This window comes from Mya arenaria, chromosome 15 (assembly GCF_026914265.1).
Source record: "Mya arenaria isolate MELC-2E11 chromosome 15, ASM2691426v1".
Lineage (NCBI taxonomy): Eukaryota > Metazoa > Mollusca > Bivalvia > Myida > Myidae > Mya > Mya arenaria.
The window spans coordinates 29,785,817-29,805,969 of record NC_069136.1 but is presented as its reverse complement, the minus strand read 5'-3'; the positions used below and the strand labels follow the sequence as shown (position 1 = coordinate 29,805,969).

Genomic DNA, 20,153 nt, shown 5'->3' with positions numbered 1-20,153 from the left:
TAGGTCGTTCACCAACGCAGTTCTTACCGCGCTGGAGTTGATATGCCCATGCGCGCATTAATTCGCCAAAAGTTAAAAATGTTATGTCGATCTGGCGATGCGATTTCCGAGATAGGTTGTAAAAGTCTGCAGGCCTAGCGGCCTACAGCCTAAAAAGCGCTTTATTAACGCATTTCAAAGTTGGGGCCTTCAAAGACAATAATTAGGCATATATCAACATTTGTTGAAGGGTTTCAGTAATAATATTAATTTTATTTAAAAAAGATGACACATAGTCATATCATGGTTACATAAACTCCTTTTTATAATGTGGTCCTCTACAACAACAAAACACTACAATAAACAACATAATTGTAAATGTATATAATAATTATTGATCAACACAGACACATCCTCAAAATATAAAATAAAAATAAATTCATGTAGTAGCATAATACGACACATATCATGTAGACGTGAAAATAACAATTTTATTCTTTGATGGATCATTAGATATATTGCCTTTATTTTGTTTAACAATTTTTCTACGAAAATTATGGATATAATTCCATGATTCCATGGCAAAATATGCGAAGGATTCAATGCCAAATTGAGATTTTATTTTCACAAGATAAATATCGTGATTTGTGGTGGATCTCAAATGTATATGATTTGTTGGTGGCGTTGTTCACTATATCTCGTGAATAAGAAGGTGTGTGCCCCTTTAAGCACTTGTGAACAAGGATTGCTGTGGATAGCCATTCCAACTCTTGACACAATGACATGGACGGTGTGGGAATAGGTTAACGAAGAATTATTTAGAACAAAGATTTGCAGGATTTATATTTTATAAATTTGAGATTTATTGCAATTGCTCCATAAAACACAACAGTTACCCATTGTTGATGATTTGTAGAAATTAAAATGGAGCCTTTCTCATTTATTTTCGATAGCAGTGTAGGTTTTGATTTGAGTTTATTGCAAACATAATTTGATTAATACTTCCAATTTAAATTTTGATCAATGTTAATATAAATGCCAAGAACCTTTTGATTTTTGGGTTGTTCTATATGTGTGTTGTATAGTGATAAGTATAGTTTATCTGTAGTATTTAATATCATTTTAGGATGAACAAGCATGTTTTTGTCTTCACACCAGTCAACCACAGTGTCAACATCATGTAATTGTACCTGCTGCATAAAACGTTAAATCATCTGCATCAGTCAATTATCCCTTATTCAAGGTGTACGTGGTACCAGATGAGCTTAAATCAGCTAGAGTAGTTCCCATATTTAAAAAGAATGACAAAACTCCTGCAGGTAATTAACGCCCGGTTTCTATTCTAAGTATTGTATCAAGGATTTATGAAAGGGTTGTATATGACCAAGTTGAATCATACTTCAAACTAAACAAGTTATTGTAATCTGGGTTTAGAAGTGGCTTCTCAACAGATACATGTCTAATTCATTTAACATATTTCATAAGGATGGAGATGGACAAAGGTCACGTAGTAGGTATGATTCTGTTAGACCTCCAAAAGGCTTTCGAGATCGATACAGTCGACCACTCCATCCATCTTATGAAGCTTCGATCAGCAGGACTTGGTGATGACATTTTAAGATGGTTTGAATCCTTTCTTTCAGATAGAAAGCAACTAGTTGATGTCTCCAGTACACATTTTACTACAAGTCTGTGGTATCATGGTCTGACCAAGTTACTTAAAACCAAGCTCCAAACCACACAAAATAAATTAATGAGGTTTGATTTGGATCTTGATGCAAGGTCTCACATTGGCTCAGAACACTTTAAATCACTCAACTGGTTACCTGTCAACAAACGTATAGACAGATTATTTTGGGTCATATCTTTAGAATAAAAAATGGCAGCGCCCCAGACTACATGGGAGACAATTTTATCTCCCAAGATACTGTACACCCACATAGGACAATGTTATGTCAGAAAGAGGCTTATGCTATTCCAGAGGTCAAAGGTTTTGGGTTAAAGTCCTTCTTCTTGTCTGGTATTTCCTTATGGAACAAATTGCTGTTGTGTTCCCTGTAGCCACTCTATATGTATGTGCATGTAATATGATACCGGGACTTCCGGAAGATATACTATCATGAATAAAGCTAGTGAACGATCATCTGTTGTTTCTAAGAATAATTAATCCCTGAACATATCATCTGGCGACGAGGATACTGTTAATTAATAGTGTAATATGTGGATTAATGATCATTTTTGTTTAACAAATGGATAAAGACGTTAAACAGTGAACATAAAATGAATAATCTTCCAAATTTTCCATCCTTTGATGTGGACACAGACAAATCAAACGCTGGCACGCGTTGGGAGAAATGGCTATAGCGGATAGAAAATATATTTGTAGGATTAAAGCTAACAGATGATGACCAAAAAACTGGCGCTGTTGCTTCTTTACGCTGGTTAGAAAGTGTATGACATATACGATGTAGAAAAAAGGGACACGGATGCGACCTTCGAGACAACGAGGAAAGTGCTTTATGATTATTTCGCCCCTAAATAGAATGTTCAAATGGAAATATACAATTTTCGGTCATGCAAGCAACATGACACGCAATCATTAGATGAGTTCGTGACTGAACTCCGGACACTTGCCAAACATTGTGAGTTCACAAACGTAGACAAGGAAGTTCTACAACAAGTAATTCAGAACGTCGTGCCCTGCGAGAACCGGATAAGGCATTGTGCGACATTTTAACAATGGGTCGAATGCTGGAGCAATCCGACCGACAGGCTGCTGCTATGGAGAATTTCACAACGACCACGTGGCAGTGTGAATAGGCGTGGACATAAACGAGAGCGCGGTGGACAGCATTAAGGCCTAACAAGAAAGACCATTGATGCAAAGCATCAAAGGGCGCCGTTTAATAGTTTATGCATTTGTTATATGTTTAAAAACAATGAATAGTTACGGTCAACGAGCATACGATGATGCAAACAAACTAAGGGAAAATGTTATTTTTAGGGTGTAAGACGTACTACCCAATGTTTTAATCTCTAACCACGAATACCCCAGAATGTCGCCTGGAAACAGGAATGGGAAACTATTTATTTGAAGAAAGGCCATAACTTCGAGGTTACTGTACACTGCACTTCCACTCATAATGATTGTCCAAAGTATGTTGTATAATTAAAATCCATCCCAACAAGCAATTGACGTTGGAAAGACGTTGTAACAACGTCAGAAACTGACGTTGGATAGACGTTGTATATTGGTTCAAATTTAATACTTTGTTAAGTACTGACAATGTTAAGCTGTTAAATAACATAGCAACATATATATCGTTTGCTACAGATAGAAGAAATGCTTAATTGTATAAATTCTATTATACCATGATATTATAAAACATACTTTTCTCTTTTGATGTTATACTGATATCATTAAATGCCATCTTGTATATATGTTTTTGGCAATGTTCAATTTGAATAATGCTAATAAAATTTTGACTTGACTTGACTTGGTTGAAAATGAAAGTTTTTTAGACGTCGGAATCACGACGTTGAAACAACGTCGGAGATACGACGTTGAAACAACGTCGGAGTTACGACGTTGGAACAACGTCGTGATAACGACCAAAATCCATTGTATAAACATGCATACCACAAAGGTAACAGGAAATTAGGAATTACCACAGGATTTACCTACAATCATTAACAAACAACTCAGAGAATGTACAAGTTTTATTTTCACGACAAATCTGTACAGACACTTAAACTGTAAAATGATAAAGGCACATTAAATTAAATGACACATGGTAAATTGATAAGTTTAGAGATGTTGGTCAATTAACTTGTGTAAACAGTTCGTCGTCCTCCACCTCCTTGTCTGTCTGGAGCGTACTTCAGACAGGATCCAATTGTCCCATTAACCTCATGTTCAGTAGCATGAATCACAGTGACACTTGCTGAAATACATAAAAAGCATGTTAAACAAAATGATATTGACTTGAAATTGCTGAAAATATAGTTTTGATATCAAATTCCGCACAACAAAATTTCTCCAGTTTTGGTACAATATCTGCTGTATTTTTTCAGTATCTCTTTATACTTTTTAGTGGTTAGAATCTGTAATCAAAGCTATCGCGGATTCAATCATTTTCAGTATATAATTGCTTTGTTTTTCTTGAGCGGGCACCAGTGCTATTTTTATAAGAGGTGAGTGCACATTTTGAACAACTCGATTAAGTAGTTCTGAGATTACACACGGTACTCGCATGATACGGAATCAGAAAACGACAGTATGGTGATACGGATTTTTCAATACGGCGTGCTGTATTTTTACTGTTGGATATGGAAAAGGAATTTGATAGGCCTGCATATAATAAAACGTTGTATTTAAGTCGCCGACGTCGCGACCTGAATCCAACCTATACTCTATGCTTGTGCACTACACTTACTCTCATTGCCATCTATCTATGTACTTAATTTTATTTCAATCACATCAGAAGTTTTAATTATGGCACTTTTGTAGTCCCGTGCTTAACAACATTGGCTAAAGCATTAAAATTGATAAGTTAAAAAATGTATTAATTACTGTTTAATGAATATACAATGTAAACTTCTGTAAAAAAATGTTAGCTACTGAGAAAAAAGGAGAATTATTTTATGCGTCTAGCTGGATTCGAGCCGCTACCATGAAACTCTCAAAAGTTTAGATTTATGAAGTTCCCGCGAAATCATCTTATCACATGACTGACTCGACCAATAATTTTGTGCGCACTGTGTAGTGTTCTAAAATTAAAACAACTCGGGGCAATCGTTATGAAATTTTACTATTGTCACCTTCAACACATTAACAAATAAAGTAAGGTGAACATTTAATTCCGATATCGATAAAATTAAAGAAAACAGCTTAGCTCATTAAAGTCATTATTTATCAATGCAGTAAACATAACAAAACGAAATAAAACATAACTATTCGCATTCACATAATAACCGGTCCAGCCATTTTACATTTCAGGCACATGATTACAGGTAACCAATCGAAAAACGTTAACGAATCGGGATCAGTTATTAAACTTTATTGTCGTTTTTCTGATTAAAGTGTTTTGAAGATAAATTGAAGACAATCTTTTTAACCATAAATAGCATTAACCCCCATGCAATGCCCATCCATTTGCATTTTTAACTCATAATAAAATAACAATAAAACCCAACTGTCAATCAAATTAAAAACCGCTCCTACCGTTTACTAAAAAAATCTCATCCAATAATAGGCGCGCACTTCAGTGCGGCGCCAGTCACTTTAGTAGGTGCTGCCGACAGAGGGGTATTGGGGAAGTTAAGCTACAGTCCGATTCAGAAGATGAATACAACTACCAAGTCAGTGTTAGTTTAAGTGTTAGCAAAAACAACAATACTCAGAAAACACTCATCTCAATTAACAATATAGCAGTAAAAGTAACAATAGATACCGGTTCGAGTGTAAATATTATCGATGAAAACACATACGCATTCCTCGAAAAACCAACACTTAAACCGAAACATTTACCTAAATTATTACCGTACGGAGGGGGTTGATCATCATCATCATCGTCATCGTTGTTAGCATCGTCTTCATGTTTGTCTTATGATTATTTGCCATATTTTCATTCTGTTTCAGAGGGCCATATCGAAAATAAGATTCTGTAGTTTTGTACATGATCTTAATATGTCACCTTCTTAAAATAAAGATATTATTATTATTATTATTATTATTATTATTATTATTATTAACATAAACATTTAAAGATAGAATATGCTCGCTCATAATTTCCTTCGCGAACACTTTTAGAGTTTAAAGTTGATTCTCAATGAGATCATGCAGTATAAGTCACTTGAAATGTGGACTACGCCAAATAGTTACTTATAAGGTATGGAGTAATTCTCAATATCATATTAAACCCTTATCTGGAGCTTTGACGACTTTGCAGAGTTTATTTCCGGGGAGTAAACCTGTCCGAATGCGATGACCCACATTCTATTCTTAACTTCAATGTACATGTAAAAAAATGTATCCGGAAAATGGAACAACCAACCAATGTGTCAGAAATAAGAAGTTTTCTTGGAATGACAGCATATTGCTCCCGTTTTATACAGGAATATGCGACAATAACAGAACCTCTCCGGAGACTGACATGAAACGAAACACCATGGTCATGGGAAAGTGGGCAAGAAAAAGCGTTCGAGAACTTCGGCTCAATCAGGATCGCTCAAGTGACACAGTGATGGTGTTTTACGACCCATGGAAGGAACTAGAAGTAGTGACAGACTGGTGGGACTTTCAGCAATTCTTACCCAACAGGGCAAAGTCGTGGCATATGCGAGTCGGGCATTGTCACCAACAGAGTCTAGGTACAGTCAGACGGAAAGAGAGGCGTAAGGTGTTGTATGGGTATGCGAACATATTAACATGTATATTCAAGAAAAAACAACCGCCTCTAAGAATTGAACGGTGGGGTTTACGACTTCAGCCATACAAAATGAACATTGTCTATAAGCCTGGAAAAGATAATCCATCTGTCTACTTATCAAGACATCCATTAAAAAATGTTGGTAACGATAGAAACCTGGCAGAAGAATATGTGCACTTTATCGCTGAAAGAGCTGTTCCAAATGCTATGACATTAGACGAGGTAAAATCAGCATCGGTAAATGACAAGACAATAAAAAAGGCTATTAAGGTAACCGAAAATGGAAAATGGTATGAAATAAAGACATTAAATGATCTAGAAATAAACAAAGAAGAATTGTCGGCACTTAGAAGTGTATGGGAAGAACTGAGTGTACCCTGTGGAACTGTACTATTGAGAAATGACAAGATCGTTATGCCTAAATCATTAAGAGCGCAGGCTATCAAACTGGGCCACGAAGGGCATCAAGGGGTTGTGCGAACCAAGAACTACATACGTTCAAAAGTCTGGTTTCCTTATTTGAACGCTGATATCGAAACAGCAGTAAAAGGTTGTTTGGCTTGCCAAGCAAATACAAAGGAACCGAGACCAAGAGAACCACTGAGAATATCGGAAATGCCATCAGGCCCATGGATGAATTTAAGGGCGGACTTTTGTGGACCGTTACAAAATGGGGACTATTTAATAGTTATCGTTGATGAGTATTCACGTTATCCAATTGTGGAGATAGTCAAATCAGTATCGGCAAACACGGTTATACCAGTGCTGGACAAAGAAATAGCAATGTTCGGGGTACCAACTGTCATCAAAACGGATAATGGCAGTCCATTTAACAGTAGTGCATTTTCAGATTATGCAAAATACTGTGGATTATTCATCGAAGAATCACACCTAGGTGGCCGCGGGCAAATGCTCAAGCAGAGTCCTTTAATTAGCCACTAATGAAATGCATCAAATCTTCACACGTGGAAGGAAAGAACTGGAAACATGAATTATTCCGTTTCTTACGCCAATATAGAGTGACGCCACATACGTCAACTGGTTTTACGCCGGTCCGTTTATTGTTTCAGCGGGAACCGTCAACGAGATTACCGGATATCGCCAAACCAGGACAAGATATTAGATTAGACGAAATCATGGGCGCAAGGCGTAATGACGAAAAATCCAAATCCCACTCGAAAGAGTATGAGGACAGAAGGATTAAGGCAAAGGAACGCCACATTAACATTGGTGACAAAGTGCTGCTGCAAAATTAGACACCGTCTAAGTGCACTACGCAGTTCAAGCCAATACCATACATGTATATGGTAACGGAAACAAAAGGACCGATGATCAGTGTAGAAAGCGATTTGGGACATCGTGTGAAACGTAATTCGTCTTTTATGAAAAAGGTTAAACCATCATTGGACGCCTCCAACATGGATAGGATAAGGATGGCGATGATCTTGGGGATGATCTGATCGATAATGATGGTGGTCAAAATACGACGGAGGTTCATACCCGACCAACAAGGGAACGACGACCACCGACTTATTTGCGCGACTATGTGCGGAATGTTGATAACAAGGTTTAAAAGTGATATGGGCATAATAAACCCAGTGAAACCTGCAGATCAAAGATATTTGATCTTTCGTGTGAGTTGTAAACATAAAACGAGTACAAAATTATCTTATATTATTTTATTATAGTTAATATTGATAAGGCGTTTTAAATGTGTTTGACATATGAACATTCTATAAATTCTAAAACATTCCGTATATTTAAAAATCTCACAGTGAATATCTGCCAAAGACATACTTTAAAGTAAAGAAATGAATGTGGAAAAAATATGGACAATTTAGATTACAGACGATTTCCTTATATAACATTATTCTTTATGGAAAAATATGAATACGATTTTGTACGTATGTGTAAATGTTTGGTATTGCTCATGTAGTAGAAACGTATAGATTTCACTAAGACCATGGCTGACTGAACAGCTCATGAATTATTTAGTGGGGGCAAGAACGCTCTGCTGCTGATAAGCCCCAAGTAATAAATTCAATACTTTGGTGTTTGTATAGTCAGTTTATACATGTTTTCTGTAAGTTAAATTGGTGAAATGGTTAATAGTTGTTGTGTTGTTGGGTGTGCAGACAAAACAAAGAAAAGGGAATATCTTTGCACATATTTCCTAAATACCCATTGTGGAGACAACACATTGAATGCATGTGTAGGCTGTTGCAGTCAATATAGAAAAAATGAAAGATTCTGAAGTAACATTTGTCGACAACACCAAGGTAACATTTTTACAGGTATATCCCGTGATTTATGTTTGTGGTTATATAATCAGATAGAACCCTATGTACTTTAAGTTGCACTCTTATTCCCAATTAGAATTTACCACAATTTATATAAATGTTTTAATATACAAAAAAAAAGATAAAAACATGTCGAAAACAATGGTTATTATGAAGGAGTCCGAGTTGAATTTGAAAGAAAGGTGCAGAAAACACGGGATTTCTACCTTATTAGACCTCATTTTAGCGTTTTCAGATATTAAATACCCGCTTCCAATCTTGTTATCAGTTAAAAATATTTTCCATTAATGCATCATTTAGTAAGTAGTTAAAGGTTTATCCTTCAAAATTTATGTTTGTTATACATGTGTATGTATTGATTTTGAATCAGAGTGTCACTTTAAAAAAAAATGTGCTAATGAAAATTAGATTAGGTCTTTTAAAAAAAGACATATAATATAGATTAACACTTTCGAGGGGGGGGGGGGGGGGGGGGGCAACAGTTCCTCGAATTTGGAACACATCGCTACCAATTTTAGCTAAATGTTTGAAACAATTAATTGTTTGGCTAGTAGTAGTAAATATAACCTTCGAACTGACCTCCCTGTGGCACCAGTATCAAGTTTCAAAGAGTAACGGATTACCTTGGAATTTCTTAAACCTGTAGACACTCTAGGTAAGTTCACAGAATCAATTCCACAAGAATAAGTTAATGATCTAATTATCAATTGCAAAGTTAACAAAGTTGTTTGCAATATTAAGTTTTGATATATTCGTATTATGATTATTATATATTACTTTTAATTAATGATTATTGTTTTATATTAATATTCTTCAAATAGCATTTAATCTGAATTGAGAAGGGATGTTGTGTTGTCAGTAGCCACTCTATATGTATGTGCATGTAATATGATAACGGGACTTCCGGAAGATATACTATCATGAATAAAGCTAGTGAACGGTCATCTGTTGTTTCTAGGAATATCTAATCCCCGAACATATCAATTGCCATCTTGTATAGCACAGACTAAGAAATTACCTGTTTTTAAATTGTTGTTTTTTTAGATAATTTGGCATAATTAGTTATGTTATTAAAAGGCTTTTTATCCCCCGCCGAATCGAAGGTTTCTGGAGGGGATATTGTTTTGGCGTTGTCCGTCCGTCCGTCATTCCGTCCTCCCGTCCGTCCGTCCGGAACCATATCTTGGTAGGCATTGATCAGAAATGTTCAAACTTGGTCAGAATGTTCCTCTTGATCAAATCTCGACCACTTGTAAAAGTGGGTCACAATGGGGTCAAAAACTAGGTCACTAGGTCAAATCTTAGAAAAATATTTGGAACAATCTAGAGGCATTTATACATGGTCAAATATTAATGAAGCTTAATCAAAATGTTTTTCTTGATGAACTCTTGGACGTATATAAAACTGGGACACATATGATCGAAAATTAGGTCACTAGGTCAAATCTTGTCAGGAACCATATCATGGTAATCATTGGTCAGATTATATTTAAACATAGTCAGGATGTACCCCTTGGTGGGTCAAATGGGGTCAAAAACTAGGTAACTAGCTCAAATCTTAGAAAAGTCTTTGGAACACATTAGAGGCATTTAATATGTATGGTCAAATATTCATGAAAAGTGATCAGAATGTTTTCCTTGATGAACTCTTTGACCTGTTTAAAACTGGGTCACATGTGATAAAAAAATAGAAAACTGGGTCACATGTGATAAAAGATTTGGTTACTAGGTCAAATCTTACAAAAGTCTTGTCCGAAACCATTTCGTGGTAGTGATTGGTTGGATTATGTTCATACATGTATGACTGAACACATGATAATAATTCTAAACTAACTCAAACTTATATAACGGTCCATTTCTCTGGAGCCATATTACATGTTAATATAGGAATGTTCCACCTACTTTTCTTTTTCAATCCATGAACTTTGCCTAATCAGCGGGGGATATCAATTCAACGAATTTGCTTGTTTTTCATTTATTTATTCAAAAAATTTCAGCAAAGGAACTATTTTAACTTAACCTCGCATTTTATAAGTACTACATACTGTCATATTCATTCTAAAATGTGATAATTATATATAACTCAACTTATAACTTAATATGTAAAGTGACTGTGATACAACTACGGCAATATTTATTTTAATGCATAAAGACTAACTTTTAATATATTTGTGCAATTTCGAATACAGCTATAGTATTACTTAAATATGCAATGCCTCCCTATGTCATGCCACCAAAACAAAGGACCACAATGGAAATAAAAGTTTTCTCTATTTTGTATCATCCTTGGTTCGGTGTGTCTGTCATGGCTATTGATAATATCATGTATGTATAATGTTATTTATTATACATGGTTTTTTTTAAATGTCCATGTATGTGCATTCCTTACTGAAATAGATCCATCCATCCATCCATCCATCCATCCATCCATCCATCCATCCATTCCATCCATCCATCCATCCATCCATCCATCCATCCATCCATCCATCAGATCTAATAGAGGAATTATTAAGACGGGATTCAGTATCGTTTACGTTTTTAAGGAACAAGAAAGGGCCAAATATCGAACCCTGCGGAACACCACGATTAACATATTGAAAAGAGGACTGGTTCATGCCCATTCTTACACATTGCTTGCGATTTGATAAGTATTATTACATAAGTATAATAAGGCAGTCGTGATCAACTAGATCAAATACCTTCTAAGATCTAAAAGTAGTTGAATACAGTGGAAATAATTTTCCGAGAATCCATGTCTTTTGTCAATCTAAGTAAAACAGTTTGACATGAAATAAAGGGTCGTGCTAAAGTGCTGACCGATTAGCTGACGATATAGGAATAGAGGAGATTTGCTGACCAATTCCTTCCATATAGACAAAGGAAGAAAATTATTTTTGAAACTTTGAGTGAGTGAGTGAGTGAGTGAGTGAGTGAGTGAGTGAGTGAGTGAGTGAGTGAGTGAGTGAGTGAGTGAGTGAGTGAGTGAGTGAGTGAGTGAGTGAGTGAGTGAGTGAGTGAGTGAGTGAGCGAGCGAGCGAGCGAGAGTGTTGAATAAGTGAACGAAACATATGTTACTGTGTGACTGATGAACGAATAATGAAGGAATGAGTTAAACAAGGATTGATTGATTGATTGATTGGTTGATTGATTGATTGATTGATTGATTGATTGATTGATTGATTGATTGATTGATTGATTGATTGAATGATTGATTTTTGTTGATATTATACAGAACAGTTTGGGACTATGAACTCAACATCTACATGTGATATACCCACTGGTGCTTTTACACAATGTTAATGAAACCATTGGGAACACTTATTACACTGTACTTGAACACCTAAGCAGGCTGGTAAACACACAATAATTTTCTATTAAAATGTGATTTTGTTTTTTCCGCCTTCCACTGATCGTGGATCGTTGTTGTGATGGGGAGAATTCGGACATCTCTTGATTTTCTAAACATAATACTAAATGTTCTCTGAGCTTTAGTGAATTAAATATTCAGTCAAAACAGGCTTTTTCGTATAACAGAAAGATGTAGCGTGTGCAATGGCATATAATCCACAATCTATTGCATTGTCTTGTTTTTGAACATTAAGCACGACGACATTTATACAATTTTCTGTAGCTCCATAAATTTGTGATACTTGTATTTTAAGCCCATCCGGGGTTTTAAATAATAATAATAATAATAATAATAATAATAATAATAATAATAATAATAATAATAATAATAACTTTATTTAAAGAAGGTAACACATTAAGACATAGACATCATATTATAAACAAACATAACACACGACTAATTTACAATGTGGCCTTCTGAAAGAACATACACACGCACACACACATAAATGCTTAGAATGAAAACGCAAGCATAAATTTATGTTATTTCAAAAGGGTACGTATTAAAATGTTATACGAAAACATAAAGAAACATGAATATAATACATTAATTATAAGATCAATGCCGAACAATACATCAATTTGTACCTAAAGGTTAACAAATCGTATCATTAAAATTTATTAACTGAGTAAGTAGGACAGTCACACATGTATTTAACACCTTAATCGAGATATATATAATGTAAAAACAATAGTCATGGAATTATGCGTACAATTCTTACAACGGTTTTTGCAATTGATGATGTAAACAGAACTTCTTGCAGCAGGCTTTAAATGTATTTTCCGTGTTTGATTTACGTATTCGTTCTGGTAAAGAGTTCCAAACTGTCCCGCTGTAGCATGCAAACGAGTGTTTCTTGTATTGAGTTTTATGTCGAATGTGGGCAATGTCTTGTCGCGTAGAAGATCGTAATCCATATCTTGTATTGTTTGATAACTTTATAATGTCTCTTATATAACTCGGTGTAAGATTGTTAATAGATTTATATACCATAACAGCCGTTTGATATTTGCAACGGTATTCAAATTGAAACCATTCTAATTGTTTAAATAATTCATGCGATGGCGTTCTAATAGGCTTAAAGAGAATAATTTTAGCAGCTCTTTTTTGAAGCATGGTTATTCGTTTCGTATGCGTTTGCTTGCTTTTCCCCCAAACACTACAACAATAGTTAAACATAGGAAGTATATACGATTTATAAAACAAATGTCTCATTTGATCCGTTAAAAAGTAATTAAGTCTTTTTAAAAGAGCTATCTTTGCAGTTACTTTCTTGCAGACAAAGTCAACTTGCAGGTTCCATGACAATGATGAATCAATAACAATTCCAAGCAATTTCTTCGAAGTTACATTTTCAATAAGTACATTGTCTACGAATAATTTGAGTGCACATGCATTTCTTAACTTTGCATTTGAACCCAGCAACATGCAATTCGTTTTCAATGGATGTATTGCCATGTTGTTTATTTTGCACCACTCCGATATTATATCTAAATTTATTTGCAACGTACGTTCAATTTCCTGCGTATTTGAACTTTTTGCATATAGTGTAGTATCATCAGCATATAAGTCAATCAAGGAATTTTCTATTTCAAAGGTAATGTCATTAATATATATAAGAAAAAGAATAGGTCCAAGAATGGATCCTTGAGGAACTCCAGACCTTATACATCTTCGTGAAGATTGGAAACCCCCAAACTTCACAGTGACTTGAAGGGAATGTGCTGAATTTTGACCTCTAAAAAAAAATTAGTGAAATTTTACCTAAAATAACCCAAAATATATATTATTTATATATTATTATAATTACGGCACTTTTACAAAGTCAGAAAATCTCGATTAGTCTATTTAGACAAATCGAGATTTTCTGACTTTGTAAAAGTGCCGTAATTCATAGTTATTTATGCTAGATAGTTGGTATGAGTGACCCCTTTGATGAATCTGAAGAAAAAATATATATTTTGGGTTATTTTAGGTAAAATTTCACTATTTTTTTTAGAGGTCAAAATTCAGCACATTCCCTTCAAGTCACTGTGCCAAACTTTACAATTTGGTGTCTATCTTTCAAATACGAAGTTATCAGTTGAACGGTATTATCACTGAAATTGTATAATTTCAATTTATGTAAAAGTATTTGGTGATCTACTAGATCAAAAGCCTTTCGTAAATCAAGGAAGAGAGCACCTACATAGTTTCCATTGTCAATTCCATCAATCCAATCATCAATTATTCTTATCAACGCTGTGTGACAAGAATGATTTTCTCGAAACCCAGATTGAAATTCATGTATGATATTCGTATTTTTTAAAAATGTTTTGATTTTATCTGCCATGTGCCGTTCAAACACCTTTGACAGTGTTGGAATGATAGAAATTGGTCTATAATTATTTGGATCATTGCGACCAGAAGATTTATATATAAGCAAAACCTTAGCCTCTTTAAATGAGTCTGGGAATATTCCTAGCCGTATGCTATTATTTATAATGGACGTTAGTGGTATAACAATACAATCACCACATTGTTTTAGGATATTAGGCCCTATTCCATCTAATCCTGTAGCTTTCGCCGTATTTATTGCCGTACTAATCGAGTAACTTTATTTCTTGAAAGTCTATATTCCGTCCAATGTTGACGTTTTTTCAATCGATTTCTTTCTTTTATAGCCAACCTTATTTCGTCAGTAAACCAGGTTGGTTGTGTTTCAAATTTTATTCGTTTTTAGACTGTCGGCTGCAAGCCGACAGTCTTTAGAGAGCGGTATTTCAGAAACGCGACTAGTCGCCTGACACGACATATTGAACATGAATATATTAATACACACCACCTGCGTAGCAACAGAACTACTTACGCGAATGTGGGGCGTCAAGTACCTGCTTATGTGTATTTAACGCGTTATTGCCTTTTTTATGACAAACATTGCGTGTTACTCTTAGTATAGTTGTACCGTTGCAATTTGGTGAGTTTTATTGAACAAAATAATGAAAGTATAGCATTTACATACGAAGTCATTTTACCCTACATCCAATAGTAAGCTACACCACATGTTTGCACCCCGTGTGACGTCACACATATCCCGGCATTCAAGACTGACCCGGCAAACCCCGGCAAAGAACTTATTTTATGAATGATAGCTATTAAGAAATAAATCATACGCGGTTGAAGAGTTCATGTCATGTAATATTTTGTGAAATAGCTTTTATGTTTCAAATGATTTTTTTCAGCAGCAATCGAACTAGTGTATTTGTTTGAGTAAATTATTTGGATTATACCTATCACAGTGTGTCAACGTTATGCCTATTGTTATTTTGGACTATAGGGTGTAGTTTTTAAAGTCATACACAATATGGCGGCGATTATGCGGAAATTAAATTGAATGTTACTTCGAACACGTTCATCTACAAAATAACCGACCTGTATTTAGTGCTATTGCTTTAACACCAATCGAAGCAAAAATGGCATCAATGTATGTGTCTAAAAATGTTAAATTTAGATGGAGACAATCCAGAAATGAGCTGCCAGGAAGTGATCGATTTCGGACACGAAGGTACATGTACATTAGTCTGAAATAATAGACGTGTTATACGGGATTCTTCCAATCCCTAACGTCTAAACGGTTTTGTGCAAAAAGCGGGGGTGTTTGAAAAATATTGAAATTGTATTAAGTGAAGTATTTTATGGTTGAAATGGATAATAAAGTAAAGATTTATATTCATATTTTACCATGGAAGTGCAAAGCTATTTTGCAAAATCACAAGCATTTAAAGCATTAAAACACATTATTTACCTTTTCATTAAAAGGAAAGTTGACTGACACAGACAACAATTATGCCAAGTGGAACAACTTGACCCAATCGTAATAATTTGGCCACCTCCGACAAGCTTCGAGATAATACAATCGTAACAACTCGGCCTTGGCCAAACAATCTGAACACCTCAGCCAATATCCAACAGGGATTGACTATCTCGAAGCTTACCGACGATGGCGAGTTGTTACAATTGATGGCCGAAATGTTCCGATTGTTGTAAAATTGTGAACTGCAGCCTTGCAGGTGCCCTTCATGTATATATTGTTATGTTTTGACAGAATGAAATGAAATAAAAACCATCAAACTCATAATTATTTGCTTGATATTACTTTTTGGTTACGGAATTTATATAAAATAACATTATCTGGTAATATTTCTTATTTTTATGATATGTTATAGATGCAATATGCTTTAACCCGAAATCCCGATCGGAATAACTACCCACTTTTCGTACAAAATAATTTGTACATAAAGGATTTGATGTATCAAAAATCGTAAAAAAATCTGTCAACGTACAATTATTTGGACTAGAAGGTACATCTAGCTGATCTACATCTCTTAGTCTAAATATTTGTACGTTGACGGACTCTTTTTAGGATTAAAAAAAATGTATATATATATATATTTATATATGGCAAATTCTTCACTACAACATCTTCATGTTACTTTCAATACAGAGTTGATCATTCACTAAAATTATTTCGCATTTTTAATTATTGTTTAACCTGAAACGTCTCAACCATCAAAAAAGAACATATAATTATGCTTCAATAGTCTAAAAAAAATAGACATGTTATATGGGATTATTCCAATCCCTTACGTCTAATCGGGTTTGTGCAAAACAGGGTGGGGGTTGAAAGATATTGAAATCGTAGTTCGATAAGTATTATATGTTTGAAATAGATATTAAAGGTTTATATTCGTATTTTAGTTATTACCATGTAAGTGCAAAGATTTTTTTCACAAAACAAGCATTTAATGCATTTAAACACAACCATTTTACATTTATGTAAATCAATGCACCGCAGCCTTGCAGGTGATCTGCATGTATAACAGTTTATATCATTATGTTTTGACTGTATGAAATGAAGAAAAACACTCATCAAACTCATAATAATTTGTCAGCTTTTATTTTTTGCGTACATAACTCATATTTTAGATATATATAATTATCTGACCCGGAATCCCAATCGGAATAGCTACCCACTTTTGGTACAAAAACATTATATGTGAAGGATATGCCATTTCAAAATTTGTAAAAAGATCAGTTAAGTTACTATTATTTGGACTAGTGCTTCAAGTGTTTGATTTATTGTCTCTATAATGTATAATGCACCTGTCAATTGTGGAGCCAAGCTGGGAGCTGCCTAAAAATCGGTTACCCGGTTAGCTCAGTTTGACAGATCTCCATGCAAGTGTTCACATGGTCGTGGGTTCAAGCACCATACAAGTAGCATCTTTTCTCAAAGGTTTCCTTTAGAACCCATCATCCAGGAGTAAACAATTATGATTTTTTTTATTAAATATTACAGGCCATGTTCTTTTGTAATCTTTCAGATTGAGAAGTGCCTGGATACAAGGCTAGTATTGTTAACATCATCTGATACAATCAACTGGAACAAAGCTGAAATGGCTGCCTGACATGACTTAAAAATTGGATGGCAGTACATCAGACTAGAAGATTACAAGTATTGAGGTGGACAAAATGAAACCTGAACCAAAGCTGACAGATTGCACAAGAAACACATAAATGCAGGTATTTACTGAGATATTGTAATTATTTTTTAAAACTTCTCATTCATTTAGGAAGTTCAGTTGAAACAGAGTTGGCAAAAAAAAAGAACAAAGGTATATACATTTTGAATTCTAATTCAAATGAGAACTTTACTGGCCAGCGCAGAATGGTAAAATGCTAGTCTACCAATATAAATGTGCCTGGTTCGAATCAGTAAAGCTGATGAATGTACTGGTTGTGTAGCCATATGTTTAAGCTGCACTCTCACAGATTGTCTGTTTTACCAACTCTTTTTTTTATTTCTTGGTCTTGTAATGAATTATTTTATGCGAATTTCTGAACACTGGACATAACAGACAACTGGAAAAAGTGGATCGCTGCTTTCTTATATTAATTCAGTCAAAAAAGACAACTGAAAATATTGGAACGCTGTTTTCTTATTTTAATACGGTCAAAAGATGATGTTCTATGCCAAAAATCTCATTATTAGTAAAGCGTTAGTAATGCTTTTAACCATAAAACCAATAGTTACAAATGTAAATATAAAAAACATGATCTTATCTTTTGTCAGCAGTCTTATTTCATCAGTTTTCATACTGCTTTTCATTAGCCAAGCCAAAAAGTAAAAGAAGTTGTCAAAACCTTCAATCTGTGACTGAGAGTGTAGCACTCTTACAGATTGAACGTTTTGACTACTTTATTTATTTTTTTGTCTTGGATGGGCCAATTTATGTGAAAATGCATGTTAACCATTCATATAAGATTGCTGACAATAAATTTGTCAGAAAATGTTTATATTTAAGTTCAAAATGTTTTATGCATTTTTCTTAAAGTTAGTAACGCTTTAAGCCATAAAACCTTTGTTTTCGACCTGAAATATGGAAGTCTGCAATCTAATATTTTGTCAGTAGTCTTATATCACTGGTTTGCAGATATTTTAGCAAAAAAATAGGTCATTCCAAGACAAAAAATACAAATGTTGTAAAAACAGTAAATCTGTGAGAGTGCAGCTTTAAATGACTAAATGTTTTGATTTGGCTCAATTTTCACCTAAAATCTTATAGTTTTGTGGCATCTAAATGGTTTGTTTTTAACAACATTACATGTGCATATGTATAGATTTGTTCTTAAATTTGTAATTTAGATTGGAAGATTCATTCTCTGGAAAGTAGAAAATGGCATGTTACATACTGTTATCACTGCCATGACAGAAACCATATTGAGGAGCTGGTCCACCTGTAGGAAAAAATGCGCTATTGGTTGGAGCAGCACTATTACCCAGCCATACACCAGCACTTAGTTTGTCATAGGGAGCATTTCTGAGCAGTTATGGAGACCACTAACTATGCAGGTATGTCATAATCAAAATCTTGGTTTATATATTTTTTTTATAATTTAGCATCTGTTGAGAAGAAATTTATTTCTAGATTGAAGGCACACACTATAGATTGATGCCCAAAAATATATTTCTTATTTTAATGCATTATCATGTCTAACTCATTTGACTTAAATGATCAAAGCAAAAGAAATGCAAATGATTAATCTGCAGATATACAAATGTAAGCTTTTTAACTGGGGAAATTGTTGCCACTTGTCTATTAATTAAAGAACACAATTATAATTAATAATGTTTAATCTGTACACTAATCATATGCCTTCTTTGTTTTAACCATCAATGTCAAAGAGTCCAGCATGATAATGCATTAAATTGAGAAAAATGCATTAATTTATATGAACCCTTTAAAACAAAGACATTTCCTAAATCCAATAAAAAATAATTGAATATTGATGCAGAGTTCAGTTAGAATATAATATAACTTTTTTTGCAGTTGTTGCAGTGAAACTTGCACCAGTGTGTTTTCTGTGGAGATAATGAGATAGTGTCCAGCAACGAAGACCCAACTCAAGATTTGACCTTGTAAGGCCAATATGAAATAACTGTGTGGGAAAAGGGGAAAAACCTGCAGTCAGGAATGCACGGAAATCATCAAAAGAACAGTGTTAAATTAACCTTGAATAACTTGACATTTATTTTGTTTGACATATTTATTCATGGTGCAGTGAAAACATTCTTTTTTTCTCATGGTTATTTAAATTTAGAATTAATAGGAGGGAACATCACTATGTAGTTTCATGTTCATAGTCAGATCAAAACCCATGTACATGCTCAAATGAGCATTCGAAAATATCAAAATGGTACTTGTTGTATGTAGTGTAAGTTAATTAACATAATAAACAAAAATATTTAATCAATTTCAATTTATTATGCCCCTTTCAAAGAAGAGGAGTATATTGCTTTGCACATGTTGGCCGCTACGTCCGTCTGTCTGACAGTAGACCAAAGCTTTTCCGGGTGATAACTCTACAATTCCTAGACCTATTGTCAAACTTGACATGAAAGTTTGGTTTAACCAGTAGATGACCCCTTTTGATTTTAGGGGTAATATGGTCAAAGGTCACAGTGACCTTGAACAGGAAGGTGTCAAACCATAT

The 20,153-nt window shown here is 34.4% G+C and overlaps 1 long non-coding RNA gene across 2 annotated transcripts; it reads left to right on the top strand.

Moving 5' to 3' along the window:
* Positions 1-15,000: 15,000 nt before the first annotated feature.
* Positions 15,001-20,153, top strand: LOC128220538 (uncharacterized). Of its 2 annotated transcripts, none has more exons than XR_008258808.1 (4): positions 15,001-15,663; positions 17,483-17,681; positions 18,872-19,011; positions 19,490-20,153. It is a non-coding gene; the product is annotated as an uncharacterized LOC128220538 (long non-coding RNA). The 2 variants fall into 2 exon arrangements; XR_008258807.1 differs by having other exon boundaries at positions 18,805-19,011.